We start from the raw sequence: 14,534 nt of genomic DNA on the forward strand, positions 1-14,534 counted from the left end.
AACGTAAAGGCTCCAAGGTAGAAAAGGGTTACTAGCACACTCGAATTCACAATTTATGTAATCTTCCCCAAAGTCAATAAGACTTTCCACTTTCCCTTCGTTTCTCGTCTTGGCAGCGAAAGGATACTTTGCTCGACGGTTAGGTTCGGGTCGTTTTTTAAAGGGGCTCGAACCTGAACTGATGCTGCATGTCAAGGAAAATATGCTTAATTCTCCCGCAACCTAAGTTGGGGACTGTTCATGACGAATTACAGTTAGAACAATGTGTATAGTTTCGGAAAGTTTGAATGAAGTCTGGAGTAGGTGGTTGGCGGGTAGCATGCGTTTTGTAGCTAAAGTTTGCAAGAAATTCTCGTCTTGTGGGGATATTACAAGACCAGAACTTGAGAACTTTGGAAAGTCTACTTACATACGCAAATTTTTGTAAGGCGGAGTGTAACGGAAACTGTTCATAGAAAGTTGTAAATGAAACGAATGAGGATATTCTGGAAAAGTTGTGATACCTTGAACTCTTATTGAGTGCTGAAAGGAGCGCTTCCTACAAGCTGTTTTGAAATTAGAAAGAAGTACCAATTGAGGTGCTTTCCCCTTCATAGAAAATCAGTGAAATCTTTTTTCGCCACAATCTGGACAACAAGCTTCCTGTCACAATCCGATTGGAAACTGACACTTTCTGTGTGCTTCCCTTAACTCGGAGTTTTCAGTTTCAGCAACTGCGTACCATTCTTCTGATTTGTTTAGAAAAGGACTCGAATGTACACAAAGACAGTCAATTTATTTCTGAGGTGAACAGGCAATTCTCCAGCTAATGCACACAGGACAGAGTACGCGTGTGTAGGCACGGGCTGAAGCTGAAATTTAATTGAATGAAGGCCAAGAGAGAACTGGGAGGACTGGGATCACTGCCTACCTCTGGAATGAATATTGATGCAAAATAGAAATCTAAATTTCGCTGAAATTCATACGAAAGCTATTTCGGAGATCCTAATCATCATCATCTAAATAATAAATCCGATTTTCTTCGGCGAGAGGTTGTCGAAAACAAGGCGTAATTTGATTTGGGCCAAGGATTGTACGGAAAACAAATAACATAAGGATGAGTGGGAGTTCCACGGAATTTGATTTCCTTTTACTTCCTTACTACATTCATTGCAGTGGTTCCACGTGAAAAGCAGTTCTGGTCATTTCCTAATTTTATAGTTCAACAGGCCTTATCTGCATTTGATATTTCTCCCGCAATATAAAAACTAATAAAAAACTCCTTAAGTTGCTGAGGTAAACGAACTCATGAAAGCTTTCTGTCGCTATTTCCTTTCTCACTTTCGATTCGTCGACTTGGATCCTTGGAAGTTTGCGCCCCATTTCCACATACTTGGATCCACGAAAACCGACTTGATTCCTTGGTACAATAAACTTTCAGTATTTCATGGTCCTTTTAATTTATTGTCTTTCGGCTTTTTCCGAAAGCGTTAAATTAACCAAAAATCGATTGCCTAGAACTTGAACGGGTAAATGTGCCTGTTCATTGTAAAATTCCTTATTTTATGGGAACTTTGCTCCAACAATTTTCTTATCACCATAATGATCTTCCCCCGAAGTATTGGGGTTGTTGTTGTGATGCAGTAAGCAGGACCAATTGTGAAGAGAAGTAAATTATATGGTGTAGGCTGTGTAAACATGACATCATCCAGTTCAGTAAACTCTAATCCAATTTTATGGCTAATTTATGTGAGTTGAGAACATAATTTCGTTGATAATAGATTTTTTTCGGCGTTTTTTGGTATCCTAATTTTATCGGAATGAGCCTCCTGGAGTAGGAGCATTGTTATACAAAGAAATGCTAATTGGAAGAAGAAAAATAATCTTTTCAATTACGTGTATTTTCAAAATGTTCTGCCTTCAAATCGAAGGCTGCAAACAGACAAAAAGGATAATAATAACATGTCCAATAATTGGGAGCTCACGGGCTCAGCAACTGATAATTGGCATGCTATGTTATATTAAAACAAAAAGTAAACCTCTTGTACACACGCTTCTAAATGTTGTGATATATGAGCATGTAAACAAGACCATCTTCGAATATGCCTAATTCTTGATATATAAAGAATATCCAAGATTTGCATTTGTAGTGGGATTCTACCCGATTTTCTACCGCACTACCCGGCGCAACTATTTTTCTCGAAGATCTCGAATTCCAGGGTTCGAGGCCATGCAAGCTCTGCGAACTTCAGCAAAGCCACTAATAATTAAGTCCCCTCAAATAGTACTTTGCCATGGTAGAGGAACCTGTATTAGTTCTACTCTACAATAAGAGTGCCCAGAACACAAGAAAATGGAAGCTGCACATTTTAATTTTGAAAGCGGTAAGAAGTTATAACCTTCGAATCCACCCGCAACTTTGTTTAATCTAGTCGCGCCCAAGGCACGGATATTGGATGCCTCACCATCTTTATGGAAAGTCTTTGAAGGACTCCCTCTCCATCTAAGCGGAGAACCTGCACTTAAGGCCTTCAATGCGACCAGCCTGTGAAGGAAGAAACTGGAAATCCGACTGCGGCGTCACGCGGGGTTTCAACTTTCCACAAATCTGAAGAGAAACGCTGGGCAGACAGAAACTTGAGCCGCAAATAAGAGGGGAATATAGGCTTAATTTTGCTTGACATAACTCTCTCTTCTCTCTTCACCTTAAAAAAACTGGAAATACCAATATGAAGAAACAGATCCATGCAGACCGGACTCCATGGGAAAGCTACCAGTCGATGGCAGTGGAAAGTTTGTTGTGCCACCAAGGGTGATAATATCCAAAACTCGGACGCAAGGAAGCGGAACTTTCATCAGAAAATGGGAGCAAGTTGATAACGCCAGTCAGATCCACACTGAAGACAAACGACTTATCAGTTAGGGTTGATTTTTACATTTACCACACTTATTAACTTTCAGAATACCCCTTCTTTTCTACTAGAAACGAGTGTTGGCACTGGATGAAACCGAAAGTGATAAATTTTGCAGCTTGGGTCCTTGCCAAAGCATGAGTGTTCTGTAGACCACAACTGTGAAAGCGTGTTGCTTTCCAACTGGTCCGGTCCACCATTAAGTAGATGGCGGACTTAGGAATCCCTCGATTGTTAAACAGAATTTTAGTGTTGGCAAAGATGTTGGATTACTCTGGAACAAGAGCCATGAGTCCGGTTTAACAAGATCATTGGAATTGGATCAACAACGACGGCTAAGATCTTCATCGATAAAAGATCCTCAAAACCACGGACATGCATTCTAACGTCCAAATTGTCTGTGAAAAAGCTGCAGCCAGCACCTATTAGCTTTATCCTATAATACTAGATTACTGGCAAGAGGAGAAACGTCTTATTGCTTCTGCTTGCTTATCCTTCTTTGTGTCCTCCGCTGACGTAAAAAGTAAGGAATCTGGTACTGTATGCAGAATTAAGTGGTTTTGACCTCTTAATAGGTTGTAATATGCATGCTGAACATGTCTGTGGGGGAGTAGCAAATGCAATCCTAGAGAAGAGAAGCTATTTGGGTTTATCACTTTAGCTAGTTTGATGCCGTGTATATATTCGTGATGCCAAAAAGAACTGAAGCGATCTAACAATTTGCACCCCAAAGCTGTTAAAGTTGATTAGACACTGACGGGTACTAGACGAGAAGTGTCACTGTCAGTTCATTGTTATTTAAAATGGTTATTGCAGGGGAAAGGACGGTAATACAAAGAAGGAATCCTAGGAATATAGAAGATAAAGTTCAAAGAACTTCTAGACAATAAAGTGCCGCTCCCTTAGCGACTATGTACTCCTTCCGCGATAGAAGTCGAGACTAGACATCAATCAATAAATCGGTCTTACAAAAGCAATAAGAATGAAGACTGGTTAAACTTCAGGAACACGCAGAGTGAATATAACAGGCTCGTGTTTGAAATGAGATTCTTATAGAACTTTCTGTGAGGAATAGGGAGATGAAAGAGCGACTGCGCAGAGTCTTTAAAAAGCAAGTGGTTGGCCAAGTTGGACTGTCTTGGAAAACCAAGCATTGGGAGTTATTGGGAAAACTGAATCCTTTTAATTCTTCCTGATGACTTCTAATTCTTGAATCCCCAAATGTATATCTGTTTGTTAGGTGATATGAAGTCGTCTTCAAATCTAGAGAAACTGAGACAAAACAAAAAAAGCGGACGCCATATATATGTAATCGATCTTCTACATCGATGGCTCAAAAGCAGAACAGGATTCGGGAGCAGAAGTCTATTTTTCGAATTAGAGACGAATTAGAGATTGGTTTTTTCCTTGAAAATATATACATCGGTCTGTCAGGCTGCAATGTAAGCGATTATAAGCGCAGCAACCTGAATTATTGACAATCGGTGGAAGCGCGCACATCAATGAAGGCTAGACGAAATGTATGGTGGCAACGTCAGCACCAAAAGCAAATCAACAAACAACATTAAATCGCACTAGTTAAATGAGAACAATAAAGATAGAAGACTACAACTTCTCCTATCTAGAGTCGAAAATCACAACCGATAACTGCTACGACGATGAAATCCGCGCACGGTTGAAGGCTGCTAACAGTGCCTATTTCAGCTTACAAAAGAAATGTCTCATCATAGGGTCAAAGTTCTTACTGTACAAGACAATGACCTTGCCAGTTCTCATGTATTCCTCGGAGACTTGGGTTCTTAGCAAGAAGAATTGCGAACTCTTGGGGGATACCATGATCGTCTGGTTGTGGATAAAATCCGGTGCAATAGGTTGCGGTGGCCGGGTCACCTCTAGTCACGTATAGATGAGGATGGTGCAACCAAGAAAGTCTTTACGGGCAATATCTATGGTAGAAAAAGAAGATAAAGCAGACCCTGCCTTAGATGGAGCGATGGCGTAGTCATCGAGTGTTATCGTCCTTTGCCCCACCTCTCCTGTGATAAAACCCTTGAGGGATATATCTACGACTGGCTAACCGATCATTCTCGTCATCCTACAGCTTTGTGAAACATCGGTCTATTGTTACCAATCTACAAGATTTCATCTTCTTGGCTAAATGTCGAAACTCTTTGACAATACTTTTGTCACTTATTCCATAGCTCATCTTCCTGTCACTTTGTCCCCTATTAAATTCTTCCTCCTACCATAGTTTTAAACATTGACTACGGTTTCTACTTTCATCTCATTCTGGATGCAGTATTTAATAGGATTTCCTCCATATATTACCCTCTTAAATAAATAAATTATCAAACCTATTATAGGGAAGGGGATATTGGCCTAAAGTGGAACTAAATACCTAGGGAAAAACTGGCTACCTAATAAAAATAGAACTGTCTCCACAGGCAAACCAAGATACCGAAATTGATTAACTCCACTGAGACCAAGCTAAAAATCGGGAAAAAGTGTAAAGTCATGATAACCGAAGTAGCGAAGGAAGGACCGTGCAGCTCCTACCTTTGAATTATCCCGTTGGCACGCTCGTCCACATCTCGGTGTTAGTCAATGGGGAGAATGGATTGTGGGGAATGGACTGAGGGTTACATGGTCGACCTTTGCCATTTTTTCTGTTCTTTGGATAGCCCTTCCCTCATGATAGATACAACTATCCTTATTAAAAATGGCGCCCAACGTGGGTCCTAACACTCGTTAGGTTTCACAACCAACTCGACACCTTATTTTGAATTGCTGAATAGAGTGACCTCAGCTTTTCAATTTTGTCTCCATGCACATTCATGATCTAAGTTTTGGGTTGCACGCCTTTTGGTTAAAAAACAAATGTTTCTTTACCTCATTCTGCCCCTCACCCCCCGTCTAGATTAAGGTCTTCCTTCCTTTGGTCATTTTGTGTTCGTTCGTCGTGGGACTTCTCGTCGTAAAAGCATAGAACTTACCTTAAGCGTTTGAAACGTTGGGAAATATAAGAGTAAAGGAGTCTTCATGATTCATTCTCTCCTTATTTGCAAGCATAATGAATTGATTTTTGTCATTATTGATTTGTATTATTTATGACTTCTTTACTTTTGCTTAGTTACTCTAGATAATTCCCATTCTTTGATATATTTATTTCGCCAATTTTCAATTTCTATTTTTTTGCCTGTTCACTTACCTCACATTACGCCCAGTTGGAGGCTTGCTTGATATCTCGGTTTAGTTTAACAATAAGGAAAGCCTTGGAGAAGCAACGACACTCTTCCACCATCGAGGGACACGTCGCGTTGGCCTTTGGGTTCAGTCGAGCCTCTCCTGCCTCGCCAATAACTCCTGCAGTTCCTCCGCTATATTCTACCCGAACGGCGGGTCGAATAACCCAGATAATGCACTCTTGAGGGATAAAATTCGCTCGAAGAGAAGGGTCCTTGCTGGTAGCCCGATTTTTGTTCGTAAACGTACGTAATCACTCTATTTTTCGGGGGAATTTCCACAAACGCACTCCTACTTTTTGCAGTAGATGCTATCTGTCTAATTCTGGGAGTTTCATCGATCAGCACGTTCTCGGGGAACGATTCCGGAATCGATTGTAAGAGATCTTTGCGTATTGAACTGAAACTGGACTGGAAAGTAAGGCTTTAGTATCCTGTAGGGGAAATTAAAGTGGTGCCAAACCTGCAACGCGACTTATATCACTATTCAATAATGGAGATATTCACCGTAAAGACCTCTTTCTCGGTAGACTTGTGTGGTTTAATTAACAAATATGACCGCAACCAACAGGGACTGCAGGCAAGATAACTTTTTAATTCAGCAACAAAATAATATGTGCCGGTGCTAATTCTGATATTTCAATTCGGAATAAGTCGATTGTAACCGGAAGCTTCGGAAACTATAGGCACTCTTCGATGTTGAATTGCTTTAGTTGAGGCATGAATACAAAAGGAGGAGACGTGAAGCACATTTTGTTACGGTGTGTGCTTTAAATAAAACGGTCGTGCAAAAGCCTGCCTCACCACATGTGCTGTCACCTAATTTTTTCGATGCAGCATTGCGTCGTCCCTTCTTTTCGGATCGAACATTGACGAAAAGACCTAATTTGACCACCTATATATCACTTCAAGGACACCAACTCTCTAGAATCTAAAGTCGTCCCTCGAAAGACTGTAAGAATATCAAATAGCTTGCGAGCAAATCTTCGATCAGTTTCCTCAAGACTTCACTTACTCAACCTTGAGGTTTGAATAAGTCCTTACTACTCCGCTGTTCTCATCACTGATTCAGCACAATATCCCATATGAAGCGAATGTCAACCTTGGGATGAACAATACTGTAGCCACCATCAGTTGTTTCACTTTGGATTGCAAATGTTCGGTTTAAAGACAGCCGAAGTGATATCGCGTTTCGTTTGGAAGGAGTTGATTTTGTTCCTCTTTATCTCGTTGTTAATACACGTTGTACACAAATTTGATCTCACAGAGAACTTATTTACACCTGCCGTTGGTACAAATGTCAAAACCATCAACCAACATCAGCTGAGATGCACTAGATTAACATTCAACATTCTATTAATAAAGTTTTGTCGTTTGCTGTACCAAGATACTGCCATTCCAGACTTTCGCGTTTAAAAAAAAGTAACTGCAGCGGTTCCTTAAATTGTGCGGATGGTTTTAGCAATTTGTGTCTAGTTAGGCTTCACTGACTGCATCCCTGGTGGATATTCTTTCGAAGAAGCATAAGTTTTATTACTTTGAGGTAGTTGTTTTGGCGTCCGATGTTTCCAAAAGGAGTCTCCTTTCGGCTCCGGTCGTGCGCTAACCATACTTTCCAAAATTGGTGTACACTGTGCAAGTGGTCATGACATAGGAGCGATTCCAATGTAGAAGACTGAAGTGGGAGATGCAGGCAACTAATCATGCTTTGCTAAAATGGCTAATAAGCCAGTCCGAATTTCATGGCAGACGTATGTCGATTCGCTATATTTTTAACCTGTTGACAATTTGGAACTAATTGAGCTCCGTAAAACTTTACCCCACTTGCTATCCAATAGCCAATCCAATAGCCAACTCGGCTCGATCGTTTGATTTTCGCCTAACCTTTACATTCATTACAGATGTGAAGATGATATTTATTCCAGAGGATGGAAAATCTGATTAGGATAATACGACGACTCTGAATCATCATCATCATCAACGGCGCAATAACCGGTATCCGGTCTAGGCCTGCCTTAATAAGGAACTCTAGACATCCCGGTTTTGCGCCGATGTCCACCAATTCGATATCCCTAAAAGCTGTCTGGCGTCCTGACCTACGCCATCGCTCCATCTTAGGCAGGGTTTGCCTCGTCTTCTTTGACGACTCTGAATGGAGGCTTAAATTCCCTTCTCCTTAAAGAATTGGAATTATTGGTAGATCAATTCATTAAGAACATTTCTGTTTGTATGAACATGGGGCTCGTTGGTCGTAGTACGGCTACGAGAAAAGCGAACTAATTTAGGAATTTAATACTTAGTTTAAGGGGGTAGTTTCTGGAAAGTAGTAGACTTGATCGCCGTGAATACGAAAGCCGCCTTGTCTGTCGGCTATTGTTGTGGTTCACATTTCTAGTTATAGATTCTGAAACGTAATTTAGTCGTTATATTTTAGTTCTCGGGGAATTCCTGAAAGCAATACGTATGATTGCAATTTTGTGAATAAATTTAAAATTTTCCTAAGTCTAGTCCCTATAGTTTTTTGTTCGGACTTTATGCGAGTTGCCGAAGTGCTTTTAAATTTGTAATCCTTTTCTTTGAATTTCTGGAGGGCGGTTATTAGATTGTATCTGTTGGTTGACAAAATTTCGATGAGAAGATACGATTTGATACGTGCCAAACTCCTATTCTATTGGTTTCATTTTGTACTCCAAATAAACTCATGATGTCTCACCTTCTGAGTTAGCTGAATTTGCTCGTGTTATGTTGCTTGGGATAAATTCACGCAACTTTGAAAATATTCAAAATACCAGCATGAAACTAATTGACCTGCTGTTCCGACGAAGAAACAAACGAAAATTAGATTCTTATCAAATTTACCTGCCTGTAGCGCTCGAAAGAAAACTATAATATGAAATAAATAGTAGAGTATTGAGGCATTAAGTGACACAGAGAGATTTATCCGTCTTGACAACCCATATGTAAGGAAAGATTATGATTATCTATTAAATTATATCAAGATGAAAAATATCTTATCTTCTTTATCGTTTGATATTTAAGAAGAACGTATAAATTCAATTTTCTTCCAAAATATTGTCTACATACACAAAGGCTCCGTCGTCTTTCCCATTTATTCTACTGCAACTCCAATCTCTGTTATTATTGAGTAGCCACACACATTTTACTCGTTTCAGCAGCTAAAAATAAGTACAATATCTTTAAATCTATTTGCTACTCGGCATGTGAATACTGTCTCTATCTAAAAATAGTGGACACCGGCCTACGTAAATGCTTATAATTTCCTCTGATAATCCACTTATCATGTTTTGTGATTGGTGCTTATCGGAAAGCCCAATTTGCCTCTGGAAATTATCGTTAATCTATCTTACACGTGGGAATTTACAACGACTATCTATTATCTGCATTAAATTAGATCTCATTCATAGATTCGGTAGAGCGTCAGTGTCAGGATGGCCGAGCGGTCTAAGGCGCCAGACTCAAGAGCGAATCTTACTTGGGCCCACGAGTTCGAGTCTCAAACTGAGCGTTCTGGTCCTCTCTGAGGGCGTGGGTTCGAATCCCACTTCTGACAAATTTTTTATTCGTTTTATTATTAAATTGTGGGTTGTGTTTTCGTTCTTTGAAAATATGTAGGTAGGAAGCTAGATACATTCGAATGTTTATCTTTTTTTCGGAGGAGGATCCATTAGCCTTGTAAAAATTTGCTTCGGTTGCAGGCACAAATATTACCAACAATAAATTCAATTGAAAAAAAAATCCAGGTCAGAGCCTTAATGACCATAAGAAGAGAGGGACAGAACATAGTAGAGACAAGACCTCCTCATTCCACAAGGACAATAAGGGTACAGGGAACAACATATTAGGGATGCGATAAGAGTAGCTCATTTCGCAAGAGGGGGTAAATTACCTTAAAAACGGAAAGAGGTCATTTGAAAATTGTTCTTTGCCTAGAAGATTGTGATTGAGAAGGGGTCAGAAACGTAAATAGGGAGAAATTCCCATGCATTGATTACTTTCCCCTTCCCTACGCAGAAGCCGGGTAATTTATGGCCCTTCCGTAATGAAGCCAAAATCGTACCTGATGCTCAACAAAGCCGAAACTATGGGAATTTCCAAAAAGACTACCAACGGGCTTTCCCAGTAAATATGATAGCTAATAATAAGGAAGGGCTATGCAAAGCAAGGGGTGGATTGTCAGTGGTTTACAGATCCAGAGGTTTTTTTGTGTTGTGGCAAAGGGTTGCAAACACAATGGCATTTGTTTCCTTTTAGGAATTTGTGTAAAATAAAAACATAATTGAAATGTGCTTATTATCTGCTTATTAATCACACGCAATTTATTCGGAAATGGTTGTACCTATTTTTAGGGACGCATGAATGATATTATATGTAATTTGCGTTGAGTTGAAAGCGGAGCTCCCCACACATGTTGAGGGAGTGAATAAAAATTGTTTTACCTAAATGTAATGATGTGAGGTATCAAATTAAAAGCTCCGGGTTGTACTTCATACATGGGAAAGGAGAAATGGGGGAGAGGGGAGACCTAAACAAAGGACACTCTATATTAAATCCCGACATCGAAGTATAACCAGTATCTTATATATAAAAATCAATGGCTGTTCGTTAGTCTCGCTAAAACTCGAGAACGGCTGAATGGATTTATCTTATCTTGATTTTGAAATGTCCGTGGAGGTCTAGGGAAGGTTTAAAAGGTGAGAAAAATTCAAATAATTCCCGGTAAAACCCTAAAAACATCACTTTTCTTCTTCCCATATAAACATTTTTTTCTAAATAAAGTGTAGAGTCAATTTGAACTTTATTGATATTCAATAAAGTTCAATCACTCACTGAGTTCATCGGACCTCATATTACAGCTATGAAAAGGACAAATTTTTTAATGCAACTTGAAATAACTAAGTGACAATCTTTTATTTCTAAAAATCAAATGTTTCACAGCTCAGAACATGTTGTATTGGGAAATAGAATTTCTGTTTTTAGTATTTTTGTTTCTCACTGTTTAAACCTTCTCTGAATTTCCATAAATATTTCAAGACCAAACTAGACTACCTAGACCTAGACTAGATATTAACTTTTGTTACAAATTAAATTTCTGAACGCAACGATAATATTTGACATTAGATTTGACAACCAAGTAATATGTCAATCCATCCTCTTGCACTTTAGAAAATGTAAAGAAGTATTACGATATTGCGTTACGATATCTATGAGTGCGCGACAACTTTCTTTACTTTGGCGATCCTTTCTGATAGTGACATTCCAGGTAATGTGCTCTTTTTTTTGATATTTTGTGATTGCGAGACTTTACTGCTAAGTGAGCGAAAAATTTTCTCACTTTGATTATTTACAATTTACGACGCCGAGGAGAAGACGACCTGACTTAGGTCGTCGCAGTCAATTAAATGTGCGAAGAGCTACCTCACATGCTAACCGCACTGATGACCAGAGAGAGACAGATCAAGAAAATAGTCGTATTGCTTTTGTCAGAATTGCGTTATTTAGTGAGTGATAATGAAGTAGATAGGCTTAGAACGCAACGAGTTCGCGCACATCAAACACAACAACAGCAATCACGGCATAATGAAATTGATCGAATCCGCAGACGGAATGCTCCTGTGATTCTCGAACGAGCTGCATTGCACTATGATCCGGCAATTGATTATAGTGCCGACAAATCGGTTACAATTGGGGAAATGAAAATAATTTGTAAATATTGTAAGGCGTTAAAATACACTCATGAATCTACTGGATTATGTTGTGCTGGAGGCAAAGTAAAATTGCCACAATTGCTCCCACCACCAGATCCTTTATGATCTTCGGTTTCTGGGATTGGAAATGATTCTAAGCACTTCTTGGCCAATATTCAGAAATATAACAGCTGTTTCCAGATGACATCATTTGGCGCTACACATATTATACAGGACAATTTCATGTCCACTTTCAAGGTATTATATACCAGAATATTTTTTTATAATATTCAATATGTACTAAAATGTATGTATAGGAAATAATTAATCGACAAATTTTTAAAAATTACAGATACAAGAACAAATTTATCACTTATTGGGGACACTGTTACCAGTACCTGATGCAGATTATCAATTTTTACAAATTTATTTTATGAGCAATTCAGATGCGGAAGTTGATAATCGTTGTGCTCACAATCTAACAGTGAAGAGAACCATTGTCCATGAATCACAAATGTTTCTTCATCAGAATAACAATGTTTATTAAACATGTTTAAAATAGCATTGGATCGGATGCCATCTGATAGCCATAATATTATCATTCGAGCTGGCAAATCGATTGAGGCAGTACGAAATCTGCCGGGTCAGCTAGTATTATAATATTTTTTATTGAAAATCATTTACGTTATTTCAAGAAATCCGAAATTATTCGGTAGGACAAGCCCCAAGGCAAAAGTTAAAAGTCTGATACAAATTCTCCTACGGTATAAATATCAGATCGCATTAAAATAGGTAATCTGAGGTACTAACCACACACTAAATGAAAGTATTCTTACTAACTGTTAACTATTGGGAAACTCCTTCAGAGCCTCTCTCAATAAATAAAATTAATTTCGCTGAAAAGGTTGGTTCTCATTCCATCATTAAAGTTGAGCGTTGTACATACATAGCTTCAAGATGGGGGACCATTTAGTAACATTTCATGCCACCTCATTAAACCGATTTCATGTAAATAGGAACATTGAGAATAGTGTAAATTTTTTTTTCTTTAAATGCATGCAAGGAATTTTGACCTCAAAATATATCCTAATTTTTGCCAGATCGATTGGAACACCCTCTTAAGTTTATATAAATATAAAGAATAGCATACTGCATCGTATTCTTGCTTTGTACCTACTTCAAATGAACCTCTGCATATTCGCTAAATAATGTTTGAATCGCACTAAAATTTTAAACACTAACGAAAATGGAGTTTTATCAAGAGAACAAATTAGTTGTGTAAGTACTACTAAAGTTTAACGGCTCGCGTATACAGGTAAACGTGTTGTCCAACCTTTCTTACTTGATCCACCTAGCCTTAGCCTTCCCGGTTTGTTTGGGAGTTCCCATTGCCATCTATTTATGGATCCCTTCCGTCAAGGGTTCTCCACTTGCAGTAATGGGGGACATGTAGTTTTTTTTTTCAATGTTCATCATCTCATCTGCCAATATGTCGAAGGGACGAATGTTGTACCATCTCAAACAGTTCTGAAGGCAAAACACACCCAAACTCAAATGCATCCCTCCGTTTACATACATAAACTATGCACTGCCTTTCTCCAAGCAAGGTATAGCTCACTATATTAGCTACAGCAGCCCACAGGTATACCGCGACATTCCCACATTTGGCAACACCCTTCCCAGGGCCATACAGGTGCTGGATGCCTATCGTGGTATACTTACCGCACGTGCTGCTCAACTTTAATTTGCATCTACTACCACTCCGTTATTTAATGCAATGTTGAACGGCAATTGGTTCAGTTTGGATCCATTTGGAACCCCCGTGGAGGCAACAAGTCGGTGTTACATCAGAACTTTCGTTTTTGTTAGTAGTTATTGGAACACTAGGCGTATTAAGGGTTTGCCGTATAAGACTCCAATCCAGAGAATTGAATGTATTTCCCAAGTCCAGGGGCATCTCTACGTAATATTCATCAATATTCATTAATATTGCAATTGCCCTGAATTACATTTTCGACCAGGCCAATTTGATGTGGGCAACGATTGGCCAGCGTTTAAAGAATCCATATTGCCAATCTAAAAGGCCTCTTTGTTTCTCGGCACTTGGAGGAAATCTAGATATATTATAGATACATAGATCATCTGCCTCGACATTTTCCCCACTGTATATAAGAGGCACATGGCTCTACAGAAGGATGTCTCCCTTGGAGGTTTCCAAGCCTTAGGCATTAGCAGCAGCCTCTGCACTTGGATTCGATGATGGAGGAAATATCCCTTCGGATATGTAGGTTTCATGCAATTCCCCATACATGTGCAGTCAACTTAAGTTTTCTACGATATTTTTCACAGGCGTGCTTCTTTTTTGCTCTTAATCGGTCCTACTTATTGCCCTCTAAGATATTCGCCTGGCTCATTGGTGAATCTTTCAAAGGTTATCTAAGTGACTATCCGCTCTATCTATCATCTGTTCATCTATTTGTCTAGCTGCCGTGCGTGTAAGACAAATTTCTCGGAAACAAACCTACCAATGCAGAATTTGATAGGGAGTTCTCATTTATTCGAAAGTATGGTACGAGTACACAACTTTGTTTTTCACCAAATATGACTACGAAAGTTAGTAGAAAAGCTTCGATTATTTCTTTCTGAAGCAGATATGATATTGGCTTTTTATTTCAAGTATGATTTTCAGAAAGTAC

The 14,534-nt window shown here is 39.1% G+C and overlaps 1 protein-coding gene and 1 non-coding gene across 5 annotated transcripts in view; both read left to right on the forward strand.

Moving 5' to 3' along the window:
- The window catches only part of LOC119656792 (eye-specific diacylglycerol kinase), a 533,740-nt gene that overhangs the window by 234,309 nt on the left and 284,897 nt on the right, over window positions 1-14,534 (forward strand). The gene's annotated exons all lie outside the window — the stretch shown is intronic.
- Window positions 9,577-9,704, forward strand: Trnal-caa. The gene is made up of 2 exons: window positions 9,577-9,614; window positions 9,660-9,704. It is a non-coding gene; the product is annotated as a tRNA-Leu (tRNA).

Source organism: Hermetia illucens, chromosome 5 (assembly GCF_905115235.1).
Source record: "Hermetia illucens chromosome 5, iHerIll2.2.curated.20191125, whole genome shotgun sequence".
NCBI lineage: Eukaryota > Metazoa > Arthropoda > Insecta > Diptera > Stratiomyidae > Hermetia > Hermetia illucens.